At 44.7% G+C, this 24,413-nt stretch overlaps 2 protein-coding genes and 1 non-coding gene across 6 annotated transcripts in view; 1 reads left to right on the plus strand and 2 right to left on the minus strand.

The window, feature by feature from the left end:
* The window catches only part of LOC120867072 (signal transducer and activator of transcription 5A), a 21,408-nt gene extending 21,214 nt beyond the window's left edge, over window positions 1–194 (minus strand). The window contains exon 1 of the mRNA XM_040245254.1: window positions 102–194. The gene's annotated coding sequence lies outside the window, so the exon portion shown is untranslated. The remainder of the gene's footprint in view (window positions 1–101) is intronic.
* Window positions 195–5,612: 5,418 nt separating this feature from the next.
* TRNAG-CCC lies at window positions 5,613–5,685 on the minus strand. The gene has a single exon. It is a non-coding gene; the product is annotated as a tRNA-Gly (tRNA).
* Window positions 5,686–9,493: 3,808 nt separating this feature from the next.
* LOC120867075 (signal transducer and activator of transcription 5B) overlaps window positions 9,494–24,413 on the plus strand; it is a 65,036-nt gene continuing 50,116 nt past the window's right edge. For 2 of the 4 annotated variants that reach the window (XR_005721804.1, XM_040245263.1), the window contains exon 1: window positions 9,494–9,666. The gene's annotated coding sequence lies outside the window, so the exon portion shown is untranslated. Of the gene's footprint in view, window positions 9,667–13,300; window positions 13,408–24,413 lie in introns of all 4 variants that reach the window. The other 2 variants (XM_040245264.1, XM_040245265.1) reach the window with 2 other exon arrangements.

Genomic DNA, 24,413 nt, shown 5'->3' on the forward strand with positions numbered 1-24,413 from the left:
GCAGCAGCAGCAGCAGCAGCAGCAGCAGCAGCAGCAGCAGCAGCAGCGGGGTGCCCCCTCTGGGCGCGCGTAGCCGGGGACGCGCTGCCGGGGCCACCCACCTGGTCGTGCCGGGCGGTCCGGCGACGGGGCCGGCGCTCGCTCCCGGCCGGGGCTCCTGGCGGCGGCGGCGGCGGCGGCTGTTACTACAGGAAGGAGCCGAGAGCAGCGATTTCCTCCTAAAGGTCAGCTGCCTCTGACAGACCATACACAGCGCGCGAGCTCTTGCCAGCACCCCTCCCAGGCTCGGTCGCTCTCTCCCCGCCTCCGCCCTCGGTGGCTGGCTCCCCGGCGAGTGCACTGGGGCGAGGCGGGGCAGCGCCGAGCGCGGGGGGCTGCTCCGACGGCGGGGTCCCCCGGGAATCCCAGCCGGCCCTCGCCGGCGACCCCGCGGAGCTGCCGCAGACCGTGCTGGGCAAGAGGGGCGGGAGTGGCTGGAGGATGGGAGTGGGAGGGCTGGGAAATCCCAGGCTCTGGAAATCCCAGCGCGGGGCCTCAGTTTTCTCATCTGTCAAAAGGGAGGAGGAAAAGGTTGGAGCAGCTGGAGATGCGGGCGTTTGTCATCTTCTGAGCCTCTAGATTTAAGAAGTCTAATGTGTGTGTGTGTGTGTGTGTGTGTGTGTGCGCGCGCGCGCGCCCGTGTCGGTTGGGGACACAGCTTTTGTGATCTCAGAGGCAAAGCCGTATTGAGGGGAAGGGCTGGGGATTCCAGAGATTGCCAGCTCACCTAGAGGCCCCCTGCCCTGCCCCTCCTTCCACGGCTTTTCTGTGCACTCCCCTGTGCAGCAGAAACAGGAAAGAACCCTGGCAGTCAAATGTTTCAAGCCCTGGAAATTCTGCAGATGAGAAATGGAGTCCAGAGGGGTGAGGGGGCCTTGCCTAGGGTCCCACAGCGGGCACAGGGCCAAGTCCACAAACCATGGTCCATACAGGATCCTACCTCTCCGTTCACCCCCAACCCGGTCACATCTGAGGCTGGTCCTATCTTCAGAAAGTCCAGGGAGAGGTGACGTGAATGCTCACAAGGTCACCACTGCCTACAGGCCTTGCCGGAACAGGCAGCACCTTCTCCAAGCCTTGCCTGGGTCACAGCCCCCTCCCCAAGAGCCCCCTGGGGAGTTGGGCAAGGCTACCCTGGAAGTCTTCCATTCCCTTTCCCCAGCTTCCCTCTCCTCTGGGGCCTCCCCTCTGCCTGGCAGCTGGTATTGGCAGCACCAAGGGAGGGGCCCTTCTGGCTGCCCACTCACAGCTGGCTGGGCCAAGACCTGCTATCCTGGGGGCAATCATCCTCCTCTCCCTCCCTCTCCAATTCCTTCTTGGATTTGCCCTTTTCTCTCCATTCCCTCCCACACCACCCCCCACCCCATCTTCTTACCACTCATTATTCCCCACTTTCATTCTTTTATTTCAGAAAAAAAAAAACAACCGAAGTTTAAAGCTGCCGAAGCTGGATCACCTCCCCCCGACCCACTTCCACGTGTGGTCACAGTCTCTGTTGGCAGAATCACGAGGAAAGGAATCGAAAACTGTGAAGGGGTTCAAGGGAGGAGGCAAACCTTGCTATAGGGGGGAGGAAACAATGCCTCTCTCTCTCTCCTTCCCCTACTCTGTGCAAAGGGTTTGGCCGGGGAGGGTCCGACACACAGCTAAGGCGTCACCTGGAGTGATCGCCAAGTGTCAGAGCTGGAAACAACCGTAATGATGATTCTACAAATGGGGAAACAGAGGCTGGAGAGGGGAAGTGACTCGGTCAGTGCCATGAGGGCTGTCAGTGGCAGATTCAAACCCGTCACCCCACAGTGGGTGGGTCCGAGGTGGCACCTGTGCGCTCTAGCCTCTCACTGTGAGCAGGTCAGTCAGTAGGAGCAGATCCCTTGGGCTTCCAAGTCTTCTGAGCCACATCTAGAAGGCAGAGGACCACCCTTGCCAGATACCAGCATCTGGGCATCTGGAGAGGGTGGGATGGCAGAGTGGCTTCAGAGTGGGGGTCCTGCCTGCCCACTTCCAGGCAGCTGCCTCTCCAGCTTCCTCCTCAAGGCCTGTGGGGGCCTGCTATTCCAGCTGGCAGCCACACCCGCCAAACATCTGGCTGGGCTGGACTGGGCTTGACTAGGGGTGGGTCCTCCTGGGTCCTGAGAAGCTAGCATTGGTGTGCCCATGAACAAAATGGAAGGGATTGGCCTCCAAGGGTGTGCCTCAGTGCCTTCAGAGCTCCCATGTGCCTCCCTCCTCCCCTTGTGTCCAATGGCAACAGCTGTTTCCCCCCACCTCTGGATCTCTCCCCATTTGGCCTCTCTCTGTGAGGCCCTGCATCTGGGTGTCCTTTGTTTCATGTTTTCATTCTCTTGCTTTGGGATTCTCCTCCTCTTGATTCATTCTCTCTCTCTCTTTCTCTGTGCCTCTGTTCTCCGTCTGAGATGCAGTGGGAGGGGAGGAGCTTTGGCGCTTTCCCAGGATGGGCAAAGGCCAACCGAAGAAGAGTGGAAGACGGAAGGGTGTCAGAGTTGGGTTGGGGGCAGAGGTGACTGTGGTCGCTCTGGATAATGCAACTACCCGGAAATGTCAAATTTGGGGTTTCTTTCTGCTTTCAGTCCGCTGGTTTGGTCTCTGCTATTTCCCACCACAAAGCAAAGCAGGCTGGTGGTTTTAGGGGCCCAGACGACAGAGGAGAAAACTGAGGCATAGGGGGTGGGGTCAGAAAGATCAAAGCCTGCCTAGCGTTTGGATGAGCTGGGGTCCCAGGCTGTTGCCCCTAATTGCCCCTCATCACCAACTCCAGGTCACAGCATTACATGGGGAAGGATTTAAACAAAAATTCTCACAGGAATACATTCACCAAAAGAAGACTGGCCATAGTTTAATAGGAAGCAGAATAATCCCTAGCCGAGCCAGTAGTTCACACGCTCTGCATGTATCCTGAACTGAACCGTGGCACACTCGTGTGCAAACCTGGTTGAACTCTTCAACTCAATTGATCTTTGTGACAACCTTGAAGGTAGGCAGAGCCAGAACCCTCCCCTTTGATTAGTCCAGGACAGAGTCCCATCCACGGCAGTCTGGCCAGTGAGTGCATAGCTGGCACTGGGATCCAAGTTGCTCGGCTCTGTGGGCACTGTCCCTATACAACCCTTTAAAACTTTCCCTACCCTGAGCACGTGCCGTAGTCTTCACTCTAGCCCACGGTTGGTTTGTTTTGTTTTGGCCATGCAGTATGAGGGATCTTAGTTCCCCCACCAGTGATCGGACTTGTGCCCCCTGCATTGGAAGCACAGAGTCTTAACCACTGGACCCCCAGGGAAGTCCCACCAGCCCATGGTTGTTTTGTGACACCAAGCATGGCACGTCCATCCCTGTGCTGGTCCCTGCCCTGTGTTTAAATCCTGAGCAGCCCCGAGTCAGGTCTGGCTCCCCATCCTTACACGGATGTGGGTTCGAGTCACATAGGAAGGGAACAATGATCCCAAGTCCTCTTTCTGGCCCTTGGAGACCAGGTTAGCCGTGAAGAGGGCCCTGCTGATGCCCCTACCTTAAGGTCGCCTTGACCTAACTGTCCCCGGGGGCAGGGGGAGATGGTACAGAGATGCCTTTGTCTCCTCTGCTCCAGGTCTCTTCCAAGGAGAGTTCCTGTTGTGCAGGAGCCAGAGGGGAGGTGGGGGGTGAAGAGCCTTCCCAGGAAAATTGGAGGCCTTCCAGGAAGTATCTCCGTGCCCCAGCACAGCAGGCACAGTAGAAGCCGAAGTCTATGGGCTCTTAAGCATCCCGTTTCACCCCCATGGTGCCTCTGCAGGGGGCTGTCCACCTCCACTCCAGCCCCTACCTTTAAGGCTCCTGGAAGTGGGGGAGCCACAGGTTCATGCTCAGACTGCACCCCTGAGACCAGTGTCTCTTCCTCTCCCAGAATTTCCACACTCTGGTACCCCACTGTGAAAATGCTGCCCATGCCTGTCCCTGAAGACAGAGTGGTACCTAAGGAGGGGGCACATGAGCCGTGAGAAATTCGGTGTGAGTTGGGGGAGGGAAAGGAACAGCTGGGTCCGCGCTTCCTGCCCCTGCCCCCTGTCCTCTACCACTCTTCAAGGAAGTCAACTTACAGTGAAGTCACCAAGGGAACACGAGGCCTTCCAGCCTCAGGCACAGTGACTGTCCTCTGTTTCTGGGAATGGGGTGAGGGGAGGGTGACCCAGTGGGTGGGAGGGGGGAAGTCAGCCTTCCTTTGCCCAGCTGCCCTGTCCACCTGATTTGGGAGAGAAGCTCACAGGGCAGGGAGAGCAGGGAGGTGCAACATCTGGGCTGAGCACACGTGTCCTAGGCCAGAGAGGAGCCCACCCTCCTTGCAGCAGGGGTAGGGCTGAGAGGCTGGCGGGTGAGAGGAGAGGTGGGCCACGGGCACCGAGATGGGCAGCTGATGGGCCTGGTGACTGTCCTGAGCAGCCCCAGGTCAGGTCTGGCTCCCCATCCTTAAGCCCACTGATTACTAGTCCCCTCTTCCGCTGAGCTAGTTTCTCCTCCTTCTAGCCCAACAAGAAATCTTTTGTGTCTCAGCCAGCCCAGTATGGACCTCAAGCCCTCAGGGCAGTACACGAGAGAGGGTGCATCTCCTTCTCCGCCACCTCCCCACCACTTTGCCTGTCCTTTTTGTTATGACCTGAGGAGGTTCCTTTCCCTCCAGCTCTGTTTTCCATTGTTCTTGATTTATGGCTGGCACCAACCCACTGATGCCTTCCCTGTCTGCTCCCAGCCTCCGAAATCGGCTCCCCAGAGCCAGGAGCCAGTGTGGGTATAAAGTCAAAATGAAGGGTGGTCCAGTGCTCCATCCCCTCCTCACTGGCCTGGTCTTCATTTGCTGCTAGAATGGACCCCAAGCACCCGCGTCCCCTTCGCTCCAGGCTTCAGCCGTGCAGTTTCCCCAGTGCACTGGCCCCTCAACTCCAATGCATCCACCTGGAATGTCAGTCCTCCCTTTCCTGCCTGGGGACATCCTCTTCATCTTCCATACAGTCCATGTGGCAGAGAGGAAAACATAAAGACTTTGGACCTTCGACACTCAACAGGAAGGCAGAGACCGCAGAATGGATTCGGGGTGGGGAAGAGGGGTGTCTGTCAGTGCCAGGGCTTGATTCTGCCAGAACGTGGGCAGCAGAAAAAAAAAAAAAAAAGCTGAGTTAGATCTGCTTCCAAATCCCAACTTTGCCAACTTAGCAACCGGGTGAACCTGAAACCACTTTCCTTTTTTGTAAAGCAAACCCGGCTCTGCTGTGTGACTCCAGGCACATGAGTCTGCCTCTCTGAGCTGAGCGGCCTCTTTCGTAAAAGGAGGACAGCAAGGCTTACCTGCCAGAATTGCTATGAAGACTCACTCACAGAGCCGAGCACATAGCAAGTAGGTGCTCAGGGACTTTAGCCAGTAGAGCCAGGTATTTCTCCTCAGCACCCTTGAGCCCCTCAATCCTGTATTGCAAACCTCTGCTTTCTTTCTTAATATTTATGTATTTGGCTGTGTGGGGTCTTAGTTGCAGCATACAGGATCTTTAGCTGAGGCATGCAGACTCTTAGTTGTGGCATGTGGCATCTAGTTCCCTGACCAGGGATTGAACCCGGGCCCCTTGCATTGGGAGCACAGAGTCTTAGCCACTGGACCATCAGGGAAGTCTCCAGAAGCCTCTTCTTAAAGCCCGAACTAGTTGCCTAAAGGGCTGTGTCTTACTGCTTGACTTGTAATCTGTGAAAGAGTGTGAGTTGTCAGTCGTGTCCAACTCTGTGGCCCGCTCCAGTATTCTTGCCTGGAACATCCCATGGACAGAGGAGCCTGGTGGGCTACAGTCCATGGGGTCGCAAAGAGTCAGACTCGACTGATCGTGCATGTGTGTGTGCCCACACGTGCTCACAAACACACAGTGAAAAGTTAGCCTCTCTCTTTTCCTGTCCCTTGGGTCCCTTCCGCAGGGACAACTACAGTTTTAGTCTTCTGTATACTCCCAGAAAATGTCTATACATTTACAAACATAACTTACACCTCCTATGAGTCACACTGGAGGGAAACTGAGGCCCTCAGAGAAGTGAAGTACTTTGACTAAGGTCACACAATTGTGAAATTGACAGAGCTGGGATTTGCAAACAGATCTAACTGTAAAACTCAGCTCTTTTCGCTGTCTGTGCTCTGGCAGAACCAAGCCCTGGTACCAACAGAGCCCCCACCCCCACCCCCACCCACCATGAACCACTGGCTGTGACCAACCTCCATTCTGAGGCCTTGGAGATGCCAGGGGTCTTTGGTGAGTGTCTGAGGCTCCAGGGGCCTGTACTGACTTACTAGGGAGGAAGCACTCCGGTATGGAAGAAGGAAAGTTCCCGCAGGTGTCCTTTTGTGGCTGCTGTGTGGTCAGGACCAGTACGACTCCCAAGGTACAGAGAGTTCTGGAGAGAGAAGCCACATGAGCGTATGAGCGTGGGTCTCTGGCTAGAGGGGATTGTGGTTGTAGTTTCAACTACATTTCCAGAAAATACCCTCATGATCTCCCTGTGGTTGGGCAGGGCTGAGCGGGGATGGGAAGCGTGGGGACTGTTCTCCGTGGAAGCTAGGTGCTGCAGGTGAGGGGAGGAGGCTGGGGTCAGTCCCTGGTGGAGAGCAGGCAGGATGCCTGAGCGGGGCTGCCCACCAGACTTCCAGGCTCTCAAGTCTCTCTCTCCTTGGTCAGGCCAGGGTGGGCTAAGAGAGACCCCCACTCTCTTGACTAGTAAACACCTGTACACCTACAGCTATGTCTCAGGCAGCTTCCTATGTGAGCTCTCTGTAGGGTCTTTCTGGATCCTGGCTTCCTATTCAGTTTCTTTGTTTCTGTGACTCCCTATGGGTCATGTCTCAGTCTGGTGTCCCCTCAACTTAGGGGTCTATGTCTCTGAGGCCCTGTGAGAACCAGGAGACCCAGGTAGGGTCTCACCTCGTCTGCAGTGAAAGGAGGGAGTGGTAGGTAGTGAACATTCCTTCCTCTCTCGGGTTGACAACATTCTTGTTTTGCAGAGGTAGTAGCCAGAACATTCCGTCCTTTATGTCTGTGCACACAGCCAGCCAGATCTAGCTTGGTGCCTAGTGGTCAGTCAGAGATGTGCTATGAGATGCAAGAGTCAAGAAACATACCTGCCCCGCCCTCCCAGCATTCAGACCAGCACTTTCCACGCTGGTGAACAACAGCCAAGGCAACTGCACTGAGTCCTAGACTTGACCAGTCCTAGGAAGAGGAGTGTAAATCTTAAAAACAACAATGGTTAACAGCCCTTTAGTGCTTTACAGCATTCAAAGCACTTGACATGTACTCACTCACTAAATTCTCCCCCCAATGCTTTGAGGTAGGTCCTATTACCATTATTATATTACAATGAGGAAATCAAGACAGAAAACTTGCTCCAGGTCACACAACTCAAGGAGCTGATGGTGAATCTGGTTCTAGATTCTGTTTTTATTTTTTTTTAATAATTTTATTTATTTTCGGCTGTGCTGGATCTTCGTTGCTGCATGGGCTTTTCCGTAGTTGTGGAGAGTAGGGGCTACTCTCTAGCTGCAGTGCTCGGACTTCTCATCGTGGTGGCTTCTCTTGTTGCGGAGCACAGGCTCTAGAGCTTTCAGGCTCAGCAGTTGCAGCGCGTGGGCTCAGTAATTGCAGTTCCCGGGCTCTAGAGCACAGGTTCAATAGTTGTGGCGCATGGGCTTAGTTGCTCCAAGGCATGTGGGATCTTCCCGGACCAGGGATTGAACCTGCATCCCCTGCACTGGCAGGCAGAACCTTTACCTGTGCTGTGCTTTTTAATTTTGTGATTCTGTGCTTTTAATTACTATGCAGTCATCCTGGTTTCCATTTCTATTCCTAGAGGGTAGGGTTTGTTCCTCAAATATTTACTGAGTGTCTGCTCTGGGCTGGGACAGCGTGGGAGCATTTAAAGGTGAATGGGATATTGTGTGTCATTGAGGGTAGAAAGGTATGTAAACAAGAAATTGTCCTTCAGCATGAGGGTGCCATAATATGAGCATAAATGTGTGGCTGGAAACAGGGAGGGTGAGGGTGCATACTGCCTAGACCAAGTGTCACCGAAAGGCAGATGTCAAGTGGCAGGAGGACATTCCAGGCAGAGGGAATGGTATATAAAAGTTTACAAGAAAGAGATATGGTGTGCCTAAGTGTTGAAACCTCATGGACAATAACTGTCAGAGGGGTTGCCAGAGAGCTCAGGGCTGGCACTTCCATCCAGCTTCCTGCTCCAGCCTGTCCTCCAGCTCTGGCCTCCAAGCTCTCAGTACCTACTCCATAAGAAGCACTGTGCCAGGTGTTGGCCCAGAATGTGGGAGAAAAGCGGTAGCCTGGGTGGCAGAGAAAGAGCTGGTGATCAGCTGCAGACAAAGATCTTTGTAGCTGGTGTTATTCAGGAGGTGAAGGCAAGGCTGCTGGGAAGAGCTGCCAAGGGAGGATTATGGGAGGACGTGGGGACTTGCAGATCGTGGTCATCTCTGGACAGGAAGATTTTCAGACTGTAGGGAAGGGACATGCTCTGTGCGTGTGGGGGGCAGGGGGTCCTTCTCCTTTCTGCTGCTGCAGCTGGGTTTCTGGAGATCTGACATGCTTGCTTTACTGCTGGCCCTTGGAGGGTTGCCAGGGAAACCGTCGGCCAGCTCCAGAGATGTAGCCAGAGGAGACTGGGTGACTCAGGCTGCCTTCTCAGATACTGCACCCCATCCCCATTACATGGAAAAGGCTCGCAGAGACCCTTTCTTCTGGATCCTACACAGCTGATCCTGTCTATTCTTCTCTCTCTGGATAGACAGTCCCTCCTGTAGTTCCACTGGTGGGATTCCCCAGAGAGGGAAATATCTCGGACACCTCTGGCCCCCATAGATTCACTCTGGAACAGCGGATGGAGGGTCGGTGTAAACTCCTGCTGTGTCCCTTAGGCTTTCTTCTTGCCTGTCCTCCGTGTGGTAAGCGGCAGGAGCCCAGGCTGAAACGCCCTCCAGGGAGCAAACCCGGGATAATTATTGATGGGGCAGCAGTGGACTTCTGACCTCGGCCTGCGAGTGACAGGACCCAGAACGCGGGCCCCAGCCGGGGCGAAGGAAGGTGGGCGGGCCGCAGAGGGGGGGCCAATCAACACGACCACAACAGGGGGCAGCCGACCCTACCCAAACAAAGCAGCATGTGCTCGCGGCCCGCGAACCCGCCCGGGAGTCGAGCTGCAAAGCGGCTCCAGCACCGCGAAGAGGGGCTGCCAGCGGCGCCGGCGCCCCCCGCACGGCACTCGCCCAGGACACGCGGAGGGGGTTCCGGGTCCCTCCAGGGCGGCCGAGGAGGTGGGGCGAGGGACCACGGGGCTCGCGAGCGCGCGCCGGGCGGAACCAGGAAGCGGCGCGCGCCGGCGCGGGGCGCGCTTGGGGCTGCGGGCGACGCGCGCGGTCGGGAGCGGCGCGCGCGCCCCCGTGGGCCCCGGCGCGAGGAGAGTCGTCGGCCGGAGCCGTCACCCCGGGCGGGACCGAGCGCAGGCGACGACGCGCGGTGGCCCGGCCGAGGGAGGGAGCGAGCGAGCGGGCGGGCGAGCCAGAGAGCGGGGAGGAGGCAGCCGCTGGCGCCCGAGGGGCCGAGCGAGGTAGGAACTGCGGGGCCGGTCTGAGGCTTGGGGCCCGCGGAGGGAGGCCGGGGAGCTTGCTCGGGTGGGGCCCCGCGCCCCGGCCGTCCAGACGCTCGGCAGGGCCTCGCCGCCGCCATCGCTCCCCGGGCCGGGAGGGCGGCCGCGGGGACCGCGCACTGGGTGAGAGGAGCCACGCGGGGTGAAGGCTGGAGGGCCGCGCGAGGGGCGTCGTGCGGAGGCTGCGGCGGGCCGGGATGGGTAGCGGGCAGAGACCGTCCGTGCGCGGGTGTCTGGGTGGGCTGCTGTCGGCAGCTCACACCTCCGAGGTGCAGTCACCCCCCGCCAGCTCCTCTCGTTTCTCCATATTTCAGGAGAGGTATCAGCGACTCTTGGGGGGTGGGATGAGCACGGCGGGGGGCGGGGGGGTGGGGGGGATTTAGCCAAGCTTCAAGGAACAGCGCCTTATAAGGAGTCCAGACAACAAATACGAGCGTTTCGTTCAGGCTCGGGGGGCGGGGGGGTTGCAGAATCCCCCATCAGGACCCGCCAAGCCCCGGCTGGTGCGTGTGGCGGTGGGAAGCGGCGCGTTCTGGTTTTCTAGCCGGGGATAAAGAGTTTTTTAAAAAGTGCTTCTGGTGTTGGGGGCAGAGATGCAGTGTCGGAAGGGTAGTCCGTTGTGTCACCCCAGCTGGTCTGAGGCTAAAGGAATCTGGCAAGATGGTCAGGCGGATCAAAGAGGAAAAGAAGTTGTGTGGAGCAAGAGGCGTTTGCAGACACTTGTAGCCAGCAGTGATGGAAAAGGCGAAGACTGGAAAACAAGAGCCAGTTTTCGGAAGATTAATGCGAACCACAGGAAATTTAGGGGCAAAAAGAGATAGCAATCCTCTCTTTCCTAAAGAGCCATGCCACATCTTTTTTTTGTTTTTCTTGTCCCCTCTGATCCTGTCATTGTGTTTGATACCCTCGTATCAAATAAATAGTGCTCAAAGTGGGTCGTAGAATGTTAGAGCTGGAAAGGATCCCCGCGGTAATGCTGCCTTCTGTATTGAACAAATGAGGAAACTGAGGCCAGGTACGTGGAAGGATCGGCCTGCTCCGTTCGCACAGCTGTTTAGAACTTCAGGAACTGAAATGTCGGTCTGAAGACTCTCAGATCAGTGCTCTTCCCGAAGCATAGAGAAGTAATAGATCTTTCCCTAAATACAGTTTCATAAATTGTCTCTGGAATGCCCTCGGGGAATGCCCTTTGAAAGGGCCAGTGTATCACCTAATTATTAAACTGAGCTTAGGTCCCTTTTTCAGTCTTCAAATGGTGTTTATCGTCCGCTTGTGTCTTAGATTTCCAAAGTGGTTGGATAGCCGCCTGGGCCGTAATAAGCTTTCAGCTGTTGAGTATATTATCTCAAATAATTTTGTTATCATTCAGCAAAGATAATAGAACTCTGCCTCTTTCCTCAACGTTTTTCTGTGATTATTTGTTTACGTTTTGTTGATCACATTGTTGGTGTTCATTGACTTATGTGTTTTATTTAGCGTGCCTGTCATTTAAAAAATTTCATTCCCTAACACTGTGAAGACTAGATCAGTTTTGATAGTGTAATGTGGTGGAATTCTATTGCTTGACTTTATTCAAGGCTTCAGCGTTCTTGTTTGTGTTGGTACCAGTTTCCATCTCTTGGAAGATCACAGTTGTTAGAATTCATAGTGTAAGGGGGAGAAGGGGGCTGCTGATTTTAAGAAAATGTGACAGTTTGTGTTGTCTGTGAGTTTAACCAAAACAGCACCACACTTTTGGTCAGGTTGGTGTTATCTAGTCGATTGTTTTCTGTAGCCTTTGGAAGATGGAAAATTCAAGCACCTGATTGAGACACAGGGAGAGAATGAAGAGATCTTTTTTTGAAAAAGCAAAACATTTAAAAAAAAAAAAAAAGGAGTTGATTTCTATCACCAGCAGTTTGGTTATTGCACAACTGGGAGCTAAACTGCACAAAATCTTTGCTGTACACCCAGCTAAATAAATTATCCCCTCTTCTCACTAGTCAGGATCCACATGTTTGCCCACAGGCTGTTAATATGAATTGTGTTAAGAAGTTTAAGGTGGCTGTGTTTCTTAATCAGGTGCTTCATGATATACATGATGGGAGGGGGAGAAAGTGCTATCATTGTTTGGAGTGTTACAACATGAATATTTTGGTCAGCACTTCCTATTATGCCCCAACTTCTCATTTCATCTTCATTTTCTTGCTCTCGATTGATGTTTTTTAAACAATTTTATTTACATATGCAAAACCCTCATCAGGACTAGTAAAAGGTATCATTTGTTTGTTGCTCTTTGGGTACTTAATGTCAAATTGTTTCAAGTGATATCATTATATTAAAGTTATTTCATATCATATTCAAATTATTTGTGATTTGTATTAGGTTAGGTTTAGGTTAATCATTGTGCTTGTGGTAGTTACTTTGACTTATTTTTGTATGGGTAATTGATAGAGGTAGTCTATCAGAAAAGGATGATATTGTGAATAGGTAAATAATATGCTCAAGATTAAACTGCAGGTTGAAGGTAGAAGCCAAGGAAGCTTAACTCTTCTAGTGCCCTACAAACGTGTGTATCTCATGAATTTTCATAGATACCTGGATGTTCTGACCACCAGTGACTCGTATTTTCCCCTTTCTATTAGAGTGTAGATTACCTACACTCTAGTGTACATTATTGTGTACATTATTGTGTATTCTATGTGTACAATAGTGTAATGTACATTATTCCTACAAAAGGAAGCAGAAAACCTCCTGTTTTTTATTAGTTTTTTTGAAACTTATTCTTTGAAAAAGTTATCTGACAGTTCTAGGTTACTGAGCTCTTCAGAAAAATATCCTTTTACTGCATAATGAAGTATCAAAATACTTTGATACTTCTTAATAAAAATAATGTTTAAAAATTTGTTCTAAAGTATCACTGTCCCTGATTTTGTGTGGTATTTAAAGGAAAAGATTTTTCTTTAAATCTGTGCTTTGTTAATAGAACCGTTCTAAAATCGGAAGTATTTTTTCCCCTGCAATGTTGGAAACAACAGTTTTGTGCTTATTTCTGGGAATAGGAAAGTCAGATTTAACAATCTAGTTTCCACTGATCAGTTATTTTGTACATTTAAATCGTGATAACAGCGATTAAAAATGTTTTTACTTTGCTTTCTCTTAATTGTCATGTCCTTATTTTAATTAAATAGCCTGTTTACATTGGATGTTTTCTTATGAGTGGTGATCCTTTACTATTAAAAAACCTAAGCCCATTTGGAGAGGATTTTACATTTCTGAATCTAGGCTATGTTTACTAATCAAAGAAACGAGTAATTTATAGGCATTTGACTTTTAGTTGAACGAGACCCTCACTTTTGGTGGTTTTAGGGTTTTGGATGACGTTTTATTACTTTTGTTAGTTTTGGTCACACCCATGACTTCCTTGGAAGGTATCTTTGAGGTTTGGTTTCCTTTTTTTTTAATGGTAATATTGGGGTGGGGGTGCTTCCTGTTTGTATTTTCAAAATTAGGTCCACATGGTAACCTTTTGGTAGTGTCACGTTTTTATACGCATAAAGACGAGCATCTGATGCCATGAGGTTTGTCTTTGACCCATCGTACTGCCTCATGACAGCTCTACTGAGTACCCAGCTGGAAAGACAAGACATCCCAGATCTTCCCAGCTCCCTTCAAGGTTTCGCTGCCTTGGAAGAAGTCTTAACAACAACTACCACAACAAAGGTACAAGTAACAGAAAAATGGGGCTGCCCCTTTCTGTTTTCCTGCCAGGTACCTAGAAAACGCATAGCGCTAAGATAGAGTGAAAATATGTTATGTGTAGCTTTGACTGTCAGAGCTTTCAAGGGGGGTGATGCCATAGGTTTATATGATATGGAACTCCATCTATCTAGCAGTGACTATACTAGTTTTTCTGACCTCACCTAAAAGTCGTACAGGATGTCATGGAGGAGTTAAATAAGAACAAGGAGAAATTTATTGTGGTGATGGTAGAACTTTGGAGGAATCACCCTCAGTCATAAAACTCTTCCTGACCCTCCTGGATAATCATTAACGTGGTAGGTCACTTTTAATATAAATGTTGGACTCTGAGTTATGTGGAGTGTTGCGGAGAAGAATATCCTTGAAAGAAGTACATATAGTTTTGTTTCAGTAGTTGAACCAAGTGGCCTTTTCCTCGCCTTCAACTAACTTTATTATAAGAAGCGTAATGACTTAATAGACTCCTGATTAAATTGGCCTTTAAACATGTTTGCAGTTTAGGGACAGTTTCTGTCTTGTAAATTTTCTTTTAGATCACATCACTGAAGGCAGTACTATATTAGCGTGTGGCATGATTATGCATAATACAATTTGCAAATAAGGTTGATGAGTGTCTTGACCTCCCATCCCCGCCCCCCGCCATAGTCAGTAAAGAAGTATGAGTTTGTCACATACTGGATATTTTCTTCATTGGGTTTATTCATAATAATTACTTCCATTTCTCATGTATTATGGTACTACTAAGATGAAAAATACTTATATTGATTGAAAATTTTTTTAGAAACTAGCTTGCAGAATCCAACACTCATTCTCCATTTGTTCTTCCTTTGGCATTCTGATGAACTCTTTAAAATTATTTTCCAGATTTATTTCTAGTATGAAGAGAAATATCTCCATATTCTGTGCACTACTAGTTTTTTGAGGTGCTTATGCTGACTCATTTTTTAATTTTACTAAGATATAGAGTATGGTTTGAGAGCAATAATGAGATTCTCAGAAAATATGAAAACTTTCCTTTCTGACTACTTAGAGAAAGGTTGGGGAAGACAAGGGGAAATACATCAATGAGCCAATCAATTATTGTTATTTGTTGGGATTAATTTGGTGACTAATATTTTCAATGCCCATCAGGCTAGTAAAAGTGACTTTGGCTTTACCCTGCAATGATCAGGACAAACCCAAGTGTTCTCTAATGTTGCTTGTCTTTTCCTGATAGGGGATTTTCTTTTGCATATGGGAAATCAAGCCAGAGTTACCAGTAACAGCCACGTCCAAGATTTGTGTATGTAAAAAGAAAAACTCTAAAAAAAAAAAAAAAAACTCTTTACCCCTCTGGGCTATAACTCTACTTACCCTGGGCTCATTTGAGAAGGTATACTAATTATTTGCATAATGATTATTATACTATCTTTCAAAAAGTGATCAGAAAATTACTTTAAAAGTACTTTGAATTATGCCCCAAACCTAAAAATGAAGATAGTAAAAATAATACCTAACACCATTCACTTACAGAGTGCCAAGCAGACACTGTTATAAGCTCTTGGCATGTTTTAAGTCATGATCCTCAGAGAGGTGGGTTCTATTCTCAGATGAAAGAGGAAGAAATGGCCACAGAGAAGTTAAGTAATTTGTCCAAGGTCACACTGCTGCTAATGGCAGGGCTGGATCCAGACACAGGCCAAGCTGAATCCAGAAGCTGTATTGTTACCCACTGCACTTCGAAGGAGAGTGGGCAACTGTCACTTTGCAATGAGACGTTTGTTTTCTTTAGAGGTTTATGGTTCTTTGTGTTCCAAAATGGACTTTCTCTCTCTTTTTTTAATAGAAAATTGTAAATGTATGTTTGGAATTTTTTTAAGTTTATGAAGGCGATGGTAGGTGTTTTACAACTAATTTATATATTCCTGATAGAAATTAGATTAAAATAGAGGAAGTCTTCATTTTAACTCTAAGTTGTCCTTTGTTTCCTTTCTACTACTGTTACCATGTACATCATAGGGGAAGAGCTATAAGCTGTCTCTTTGGCTTCTGTTTACAAACAAAAGGATCTTCTGTGTCAGTGTGGTTTGAGACATGCGTGTTTGTTGACTGAGAATGCAAGTATCCAGCTCATTTTATTTGCAACTTTATTTTGAAGGGATTTATGGTCCTATTCTTGTTTTAAAGCCAGTAATTGTGGTTTTTGAAATAGAAAGACTTAAGAATTTTAATTTGAGGGGATAGTTTTTAAGGCAGCTGAACTTATTGCATATGTTTCTAGTTTAGTTGTGCAAAGGCCCTTAGAAAGTAGTCTCAGAACGTATTCCTTTTCATATCTGATGCTTATATTATTCTCTCATCTCTTTTTTTAGAGGTGGATTGTAAAGTTAAATCTTGGAGACAGAATTCACAATCCTAAAGTGTAGTGATTTGAACTTGAGAGATCAAGTCAGGGATGAGAAAAACTTCATTTCCCTGAGCAGACAGCATGAACTTGTTCATATAAACAGAGGATGTTAGCTTCCAGGGTTGTCAAACTGTCACCTTTGACCAGGGTTGAATTTTCTTTGAATATTGACAAAAGTTACAATGTCAGTGGAAAAAGCTTAATGTGAAGTATGCATAACTCAGAATTTCCTTATGTTTGTGTCAGTGAGATCCTACAATTAAAGCTTTTTTTTTTTTTTTTTTTTTGAGTGTATATATGTATATGTCTGATGAGTTTAAAAAGCCTTCAGTGGGGGTTTCCAGCCTTTAGGTGAGAGTCAATTAGAAAGTTTGTGAAAAACTATTTTGTGTTGTCTAAAATTCAGAGCCTATAGCTGGTAGCAATCAATATGTTTTTATAAAGAATGAGATTTTAAAAAATCCAAACTGGGAGAAATTTAAAATATCATTGTAGCAAATTATATTTAAAATATCATTGTAGCAGAAAAAAAGAAAAGAAACTGTTGAGTACTTAATCTGTTAGAGTACTAAAAATTAGGATTTATCAGCTTCATGATATAGCATTCTACAATATATTCATGGTTTAAACTAGGCAAAAATATTCTCTCAGAAATAATGCTGATTCTATTTTTCCTTTTGATTCATGTTTCTAAAAACCATTTGGTCATCTTTTAGGCTTGAAAAAAGTAGCAACCAAGGTATCTACAGAAATATATAGCTCTTTACATAATGAAACAGTCACTTCAGCCTGTGGATTTGTGTTTTTAGGATTTGTGATGTTTCTGGTAGAAAATAAGAGAGAGTGCTGGTCAGAATTTAACTTTGTAGAGTCTTACTCCAGAAGATGGAAGGTCGAGTGCATAGGGATGTAGTGCAAATATTCCTTGTTCTTTTATTGTTATTGTTTCAATTGTGTAATGATATATTAAACCCTGAATGTGAGCATATTTTAAAGATGAGTTTATCCTTCAGTGAGTTTAAACATCAAGTAAAAATACTAATGCGTTGTAATGTGTAATAGAGATTGGCCTTCCTCCTTAACTGTTTAAGGTACGAAAACAAAATAGAAAATGTTTGGCTTCCTGAATGACATGGCTGCAGTGAACATGCTGAATTGGTAATGAAGCATAATCCTTTGATTTTGCTTAAATGCATAATTTTTAAAGGAATGGGTCCATAAGATAACTTATTACCTTAAGCATGTATTTTAAATTTTGTCCCAGAAATGTGACATCATCAAAATTTGTGGTTTTGAAGTTTTATTCCTTAAGTGTAAGAGGTCTAGTTGGGACAGAACATATTCCAGTTATATTGGTAAATTTCAACAGGACAAATATAAAAACAGTGGCTTTTAGAAAATAACTCCTAAAAGAAATATATAGGCCCGGCATAAGAATAGGCACTGAAAAAAGATTTCTTCTGAGTTGTGGGATTCTGGGTGTATGTGTCCACTTGCTAGTAGCTTCCCATTTTTCTACAATAAATAGGTGATAATAAATAGGAACCCTGGAGAAGGAAATGGCAACCCACTCCAGTATTCTTGCCTGGAAAATCCCATGGACAGAGAAGCCTGGCATGCTGAAGTCCTTGGGGTCGCAAAAGAGTTGGACAAAACTTAGCAACTAAACAACGACAACAATAAATAGGAAATACTTTTGTAAACAAGAAAAGTTATTTTTAATGAATCGGTGAAGAACCTGTGAGAGAGCTCTATAATAATGGAATACTGTTTAGCCATAAAAAGAAGGAAATCCATTGTGACAGTGTGGATGAACCTTGAGGGCATTATGCTAAGTGAAATAAGTCAGACAGAAGAAAATGCTGTCATCTGACCTCACTTGTGGCATCTACAAAAACTGAACTCCTAGCAACAGCAGACTGGTGGTTGCCAGGCGAGCACAGTGGGGAAATGAATGAGGGTGGTTAAATGGTACAAATTTCCAGTTTTTAAGATGAATAAGTTCTGGGGACGTAAATTACAGCATCATGACTATATACTATATACACAATACTATATTGTGTATTTTAAGTTGCTAAGAGAGTAGATCTAAACTCTTCTCACCAAACAAAAATTGTTAACTATGTGAGTTGATGGATGTGTTAACTAACCTTATGGTGGTAATCATTTTGCAATATATACTTATATCAAATCATTTCATCTACATCTTAAGTTTGCACAATGTTATATGTCAGTTATATCTCAATAAAGTTGGGGAAAAAGTTATTTTTAAAATGGCTTCTGTATATTGATTTATCTCAGAATGAGAAACCTGTTTTTGTTTTCAGTTAGTGTTTCCTTTTTAGGAGCAGAAAAACAAGTAGATTGTGATGTTTGTGTTAAATATTTGGCATGATGATATATCTTTTTTTGATGAATGATATTAAAATCATTTTATTGTATTTAATATTCTTAAGAGTTAAAATAACTTGAGGATTGAGTTGTTTCTTATATTTCATGGAGTGCTTCATATTTTTATATGTAAGCTGATGGAGAATTATAATACTGTTTATAAATATAATAAGGAAATTATGTTATTTTACTTGTGTATATGCCCTACTAGGTTGCCAGTCATTTCATACTGAAGGTATGTGTTTGTTTTTTCAACTTTTGGGGGGAAAATGGTCTTATTTAACTTCTAGTAATGCTGAACATTATTTCAATATATTTTCTGCATTTGCTTTTGTATTGCTTTCTCATTCATGATGATACCTGCAAAGGTTGCTAGGTGTATAGATTTATTTTTCTTGTAATTCCATTAGTCATGCTTAATGACTTCTCTATGTTTTTTATGATATTCATTTGGGAATATCTGGTAAAGGAAACCTCTGGTGAAAGACTCTTTTGGGTATATGTCATTGCTAATACAGGAGACTTGTGTTTTGCCTTAATTAAATTTGCATTAAATAGTTTATTTGGAATGAAATTAGTGTATAAAAGCATTCAACATTTTAAGGCATTTGAGGAATAAAAATGAAAATAAATTACAGGTTTTAGAATTGTGAAACATAGCTCTCCAGGTCTTATCACTTTGCAGCAAATAAAATTACAGGCTTAAATATGTACTATTGAGCCAAGCATAACACCTACATATTTTATGTAAAATTCAACTCAGTAAAAATCTACCTTAACTTAGATTGTACCTTGTAATTTATTATAATGGAATTTCCAACAACAGAATTTTAAGTCAGTTTTGGGAATAATAAAACATAAAAGAGATCATATAGTACCTTTGGGTGTTTTTAATCCTAAGTCCATACATAGTTCATTCCAGTTCATGAAGATAATAATTATTATTTTATTTTTATTTTTTAAGTAGAAGTTTTTATTTTATCTTTTTGGCCCTGATGCATGTGGAATCTTAGTAGTTCCTGACCAGAGATCGAACCTATACCCGCTGTAGTGGAAGCGTGATGTCTTCATCATTGGACCACCAGGGAAATCTGATAGTATTTTGAAGATAATTATCTTTGTGTGTTAAAAATAATACTGTAAGCGTATATTGCCCAATATGCCTTCATAAATAAATCCTGTTGATTTTATTACTTTTTTGCTTATCACTTCTTACCTCCTCTGCCTCCTGAAAATATGATAATCTCATTTAATCCAAAATTATGTTTTCCTTTGATTTCAATTCATTTATAGTTGCTGATTTCCCCTGTAGTCTGTTTTATCACTATGATATTATTGTGGCCAGTAGATAATCTTTCTTCCCTTAAATATCTGAATCATTTTTACCAAACCATGAAATACTGTAAAAATTATATAAATTGGGGCCTCAAATTTAGTATTATATATTTCATAATATGGCATCAGTAAATTACTGAACATTTTAAAATTAATATATGAAGTGATTTATTGCTTTCTTCATTTAGAACTAATTACTTGATAGTGTTCTAGTCCTTATCTGATTTTGTGAACTTGACTGTCCTCATAAAGATAAGTCTTTTTCTAAGTCCTTAAATCTTAAAGTTATCTCTTTAAAGGAGCTCAGATGGATGTAAGATTCAAATGACTGTGAAAAATAATTACTTCTTTTAAAAGTTAATATTATAATTTTGTTTGAAACTTTCTAATTCACTTTTTGTCTCCTAGCTGCCAGAGAGCTTTTGGGGATTGTGTGTGTGAGTATATGCATGTGTTTGAGTATGTGTGTGTGTTTCAGATACTTTCAAAGGGTGTAAAGAAATCTATTCCAAATTTTTACAATAATTGGGCTACCAATCAAGGTAAGACTTAGTAAATACTAAGTAAATATTGACTGACTGCTGAGCTGACGCACTGTACAATCACATATGCTTTTGAGGGCAGTTAGACAACAACTTGGCCCATTAAGCTATATACTCCAATGGTTCTTAACCAGTGGTGGACTAGGGGTCCTTTTGAGGCACTAATGAATCCATGGACTCTCTTCCCAGTAAAATGTACACACACACAAAAAGATTTGCATATGTTTCAAGAGGTTTGTGGACCCAGGTTACAACTCAGCTGTAAGCAGCCAGCTCTCAGTTAACACAGCTAATGGAGATGAAAGACTGGAGAAGAAATAACAAATACTCCCAAGTTTATTGTTAAAACAAACCTCTAGACGTGCCCTGTTATCTGGGAGCTCAAGGGGTACTTGTTTCCCCAGGGAACTAATAGATACCATATACTTAAACATTTTTAAGATGTGTATTCCATTGTATAACTATACCATAATTTAGTTAATCCATTAATAATTGATAGCTGTTTCTAGTTTTTCACTTTTATAAACAACACAGTAGTATAGCTCCTTAGGCAGAGTGGATTTTTTTCACATTTACTGGACCATCTCCTTAATGTTAAGTTCTAGAAGTGGAGTTGCTGAGTCATTTGATAGTCATAGACAGTACCAGACTGCCCTCCAAAAAGACTATCCCAGTCGACATGCCCACCAGTAACTAGTGCGTGAAAGGGGGGTTACTAAGTGTTGGCAACTTTTCCATCTTTGCTAGTCTCTCATATTTGTTTGTATTTCTTTGATTTCTACCAAGGCTGGACAGTGCTTCACAGGTTTGCTGGCCATTTTGTTTTCTCTTTGTGATTTGCCTCTGTATATAATTAGCCTGTCTTTTCTGTTACAGGTGCTTGAGTTTTCCTCAGAGATCTTTCTGTCTTATATATTACAAATTATTTTCTGCCTGTTTTTTCCTTTCTTTGGCTTTCAACTTCGTATACTATTTTTTTTGTAGTATAAACTTGTTAAATTTGTTTGTAGTCTAATTTGATAAATCTTTTCTTCTCTGACCTGGCTATTAAGACATACTTAGGAAACCATACCTATACCCAAAGATGGTAAAATTTTCATTTGTATTTTCTTTTAGAATATTTTATTGTTCTAATTTGTTAATTAATGTATTTATTTTTGGCTGTTCTGGGCCTTTTCTTTGGTTGTGGAGACCGGGGGCTACTCCCCAGCTGCAATGCTCTGAGTTTCTCGTTGCTGCGGCTTCTCTTGCTGTGGAGCATGGACTCTGGGGCAAACGGGCTTCAGTAGTTGCAGCTGTTTAGAGCACAGGCTCAATAATTGTGGCTCACAGGCTTAGCTGCTCTGAGACATGTGGGGTCTTCTCCAATCAGGGACTAAACCCGTATCTCCCGCATTGACAGGCCGATTCTTTCCCACTGAGCCACCAGGGAAGCCTGGTTCTAAATTTTTTTGCATTAAGTTGCTCAGTCCATCTAGAATCTATTTCTGTGTAGAAGTGAAGTGGGATTATTAGTTTTCCTCAGGGTAACAATATTATTGATCATTCACTGTATGCCCAGCACTGAGCTAAGTGTTTCACAAGTATTGACAGTTTCAACCTAAATCAATTCCAAATCGCTTGCTAGTTATCCAGAAAAATCCACCACTTCCCATTAGCTTCCTCTTTTCCCCATTGATAGGAAAGTCCATCTTAATGTTTATTAAATCCTCTATCTGTTCAGATCTGCTTCTTGTCTATCCTGTTCCATAGACTAATGTGGTTCTGAATATACCATGTTGTTTTAATTATTATACCACATTGTTTATTTGGATCACTAAAATTTTTTTTCAGAGAATAAATCAGGTGAGAATTCACATGGATTTGAATCATATGATTCAAAATTAATTTCACATTCTTTGAACAGATGGTGGATAATCACTGGTAGTTTCATTAAAGAATCACTAGATTTAGTCTTCTTAAACATATCTTTCTGTAGAGATTATGTAATAGAATGTAATTTTTAAAAACAATATTCTGAATGCTTTCAATTCAAATAGTGTCATTTCATGCTAACATTTCAGTAAGTATAGTAAAATTATATATTTAAAATTTTTAATGTAAAACCTTAGGATTGCTTTCAAAATTTTTTCCTTCTAAGCAATACATAGAAGCAGAGTTATAATTGTTACTGATAAGACGAGTATGAACTACAAAATTGTTAAGAGTTATATAGGAATATGTGAAATATTTTGGCTATAGATAAGAAGCTTGTCCAATATAAATGTAATTTTTTTTAGAACCTTTTAAAAAAGCAAAAAGAAACAGGTGAAACCAATTTTAATAACATATATTCTTTAACCCAGTATACCCCAAATATTATTATTTCAACAAGGACCACATACTCACTGCACACTTAATTGCTCAGTCATGTCCAACTCTTTGTGACCTTGGGGATTCTCCAGGCAAGAATACTGGAGTGGGTTGCCATGTACACTTCCAGGGGACCTTCCCAACCCAGGCATCAAACCCAGGTCTCCTGCATTGTGGGTGGATTCTTTACCATCTGAGCCACCAGGGAAGCCCAATAATACTGGAGTTGGTAGCCTATCCCTTCTCCAGGGGAACTTTCCGACCCAGGAATCGAACCCGAGTCTCCTTCATTGCAGGTGTATTCTTTACCAGCTGAGCTAACAGGGAAGCCCGTGTAATCAATATATGAACCAAAGAGGGACTTCCCTGGTGGTCCAGTGGTTAAGAATCCGCCTCCCAATGCAGGGGACCCAAGTTTCATCCCTGGTTGGGGAATTAAGATCCCACATGCCCCAGGGGCAGCTAGTGAAAACCTACTCACCTCAATGAATACCCTCAATGATTCATTCACCTGAATGAATCACCAAAATTAATTAATTAAAAAAAATAAACTACTAAGGAAACATTTTACATTCCTTATTTGCTGCTGAGTCTTTAAAATCTGGTATATGTTTTATACATACAGCATATCTAAATTCAGATGCAAAGTTTCTACTAGAACTACATGAAATGTTCAGATTTCATAAAACTTTTAGTTAATAAAGTAGATTCACATACTGAGGTCATTCTAATAACCAAACATACTTGAAAGTCTTCCAGTAACCAAGTTGAGCCTCAGTTTTTAAGTTTAACATTTGAGTTGATTAAAAATGAAATGAAATAAAAATTTAGTTCCTCAGTCATACTAGCCACATTTGAAGTTCCCCAATAATAGTATATGTGGCTTGTAGCTGTCATAATTGGACAGTGCAGTTACAGGCCTTCTAAAGAAGTAAAATAAAATACAAGCTGTCTCCTACTTTTAACATCTAGTTTACATATAGCTCACATACAGATAGGGTCTCTTACCCTCAGGGAACTGAAGTCATTGCTTTCCAAGGGAGCAGAATTTACTCTTACCTAAAAAAACATGATACCCCTAAAACTTCCCACCAGACCTCAGTCCCAGAACGCACACAGACTACACAGATGCACTCTTTTTTTTTTTAACTGCTGCGCTGAGGCCTGGTTGAAGCTTTACCCACATCCCTGGAGGCCCTTTGCTTTGTCGGGATTAGAAGAGCAGTCTTTGGTGGGGGAGGTGTTTACTCATGGGATCTCTGACTAGACATCCTAACGTCTTTTCCTTCAGAAACAAAATTATAAAAGGTAATTCGATTTTGTAGGATTGTAAGTCAGTTGGGGTTTGGGGGCTTACCTAGGAATTTTTCATCTCTTTCATCCCTTTGTTTCTATGGGAAAATGTTCCATGTCCTGAATAACAAATATGCAGATACATTGGATTATGATTCCATTTGTAAGGTGGCCAAGAAGGTGGGGGAGAGAGGATGGGAGTTGCCTGTTGCTTTTATTACAGAAGGTGCAGGGGTCTGGGTATTTTGATGCAATAGCCCAAATTGTCTCTTGTCACCTATGTGGCCTTGCTTACAACTCTGGAACTAAAACAACCCATACTGTTTTAGATGTAACTCAGCTGTCAAAATCACTTTTAGGCAGAGTTGGTTTGTGTTTGGCTTTTTTTATTTTTCCGATGTGTGTCTCTGGTTTTTTGGTTTTTGTGTGTGTGTTGTTTGTTCTTAATTTGTATGCACCAAATCTTAGTTGCCACACATGGGATCTTTAGTTTTGACACGTAGGATCTAGTTTCCTGATTAGGGGTTGAACCTGGGCTCCCTGTGTTGGGAGCTTGGAGTGCTAGTTACTGGGCCACCAAATAGTGTGTGAGTGTGTGTGTGTGTGTGTGTGTGTGCGCATGCTTGGAGTGCTAGTTACTGGGCCACCAAAGAGGGTGTGTGTGTGTG

The sequence above is a fragment of the Oryx dammah genome, unplaced genomic scaffold, assembly GCF_014754425.2.
Source record: "Oryx dammah isolate SB20612 unplaced genomic scaffold, SCBI_Odam_1.1 HiC_scaffold_8, whole genome shotgun sequence".
In the NCBI taxonomy this organism is placed as follows: domain Eukaryota; kingdom Metazoa; phylum Chordata; class Mammalia; order Artiodactyla; family Bovidae; genus Oryx; species Oryx dammah.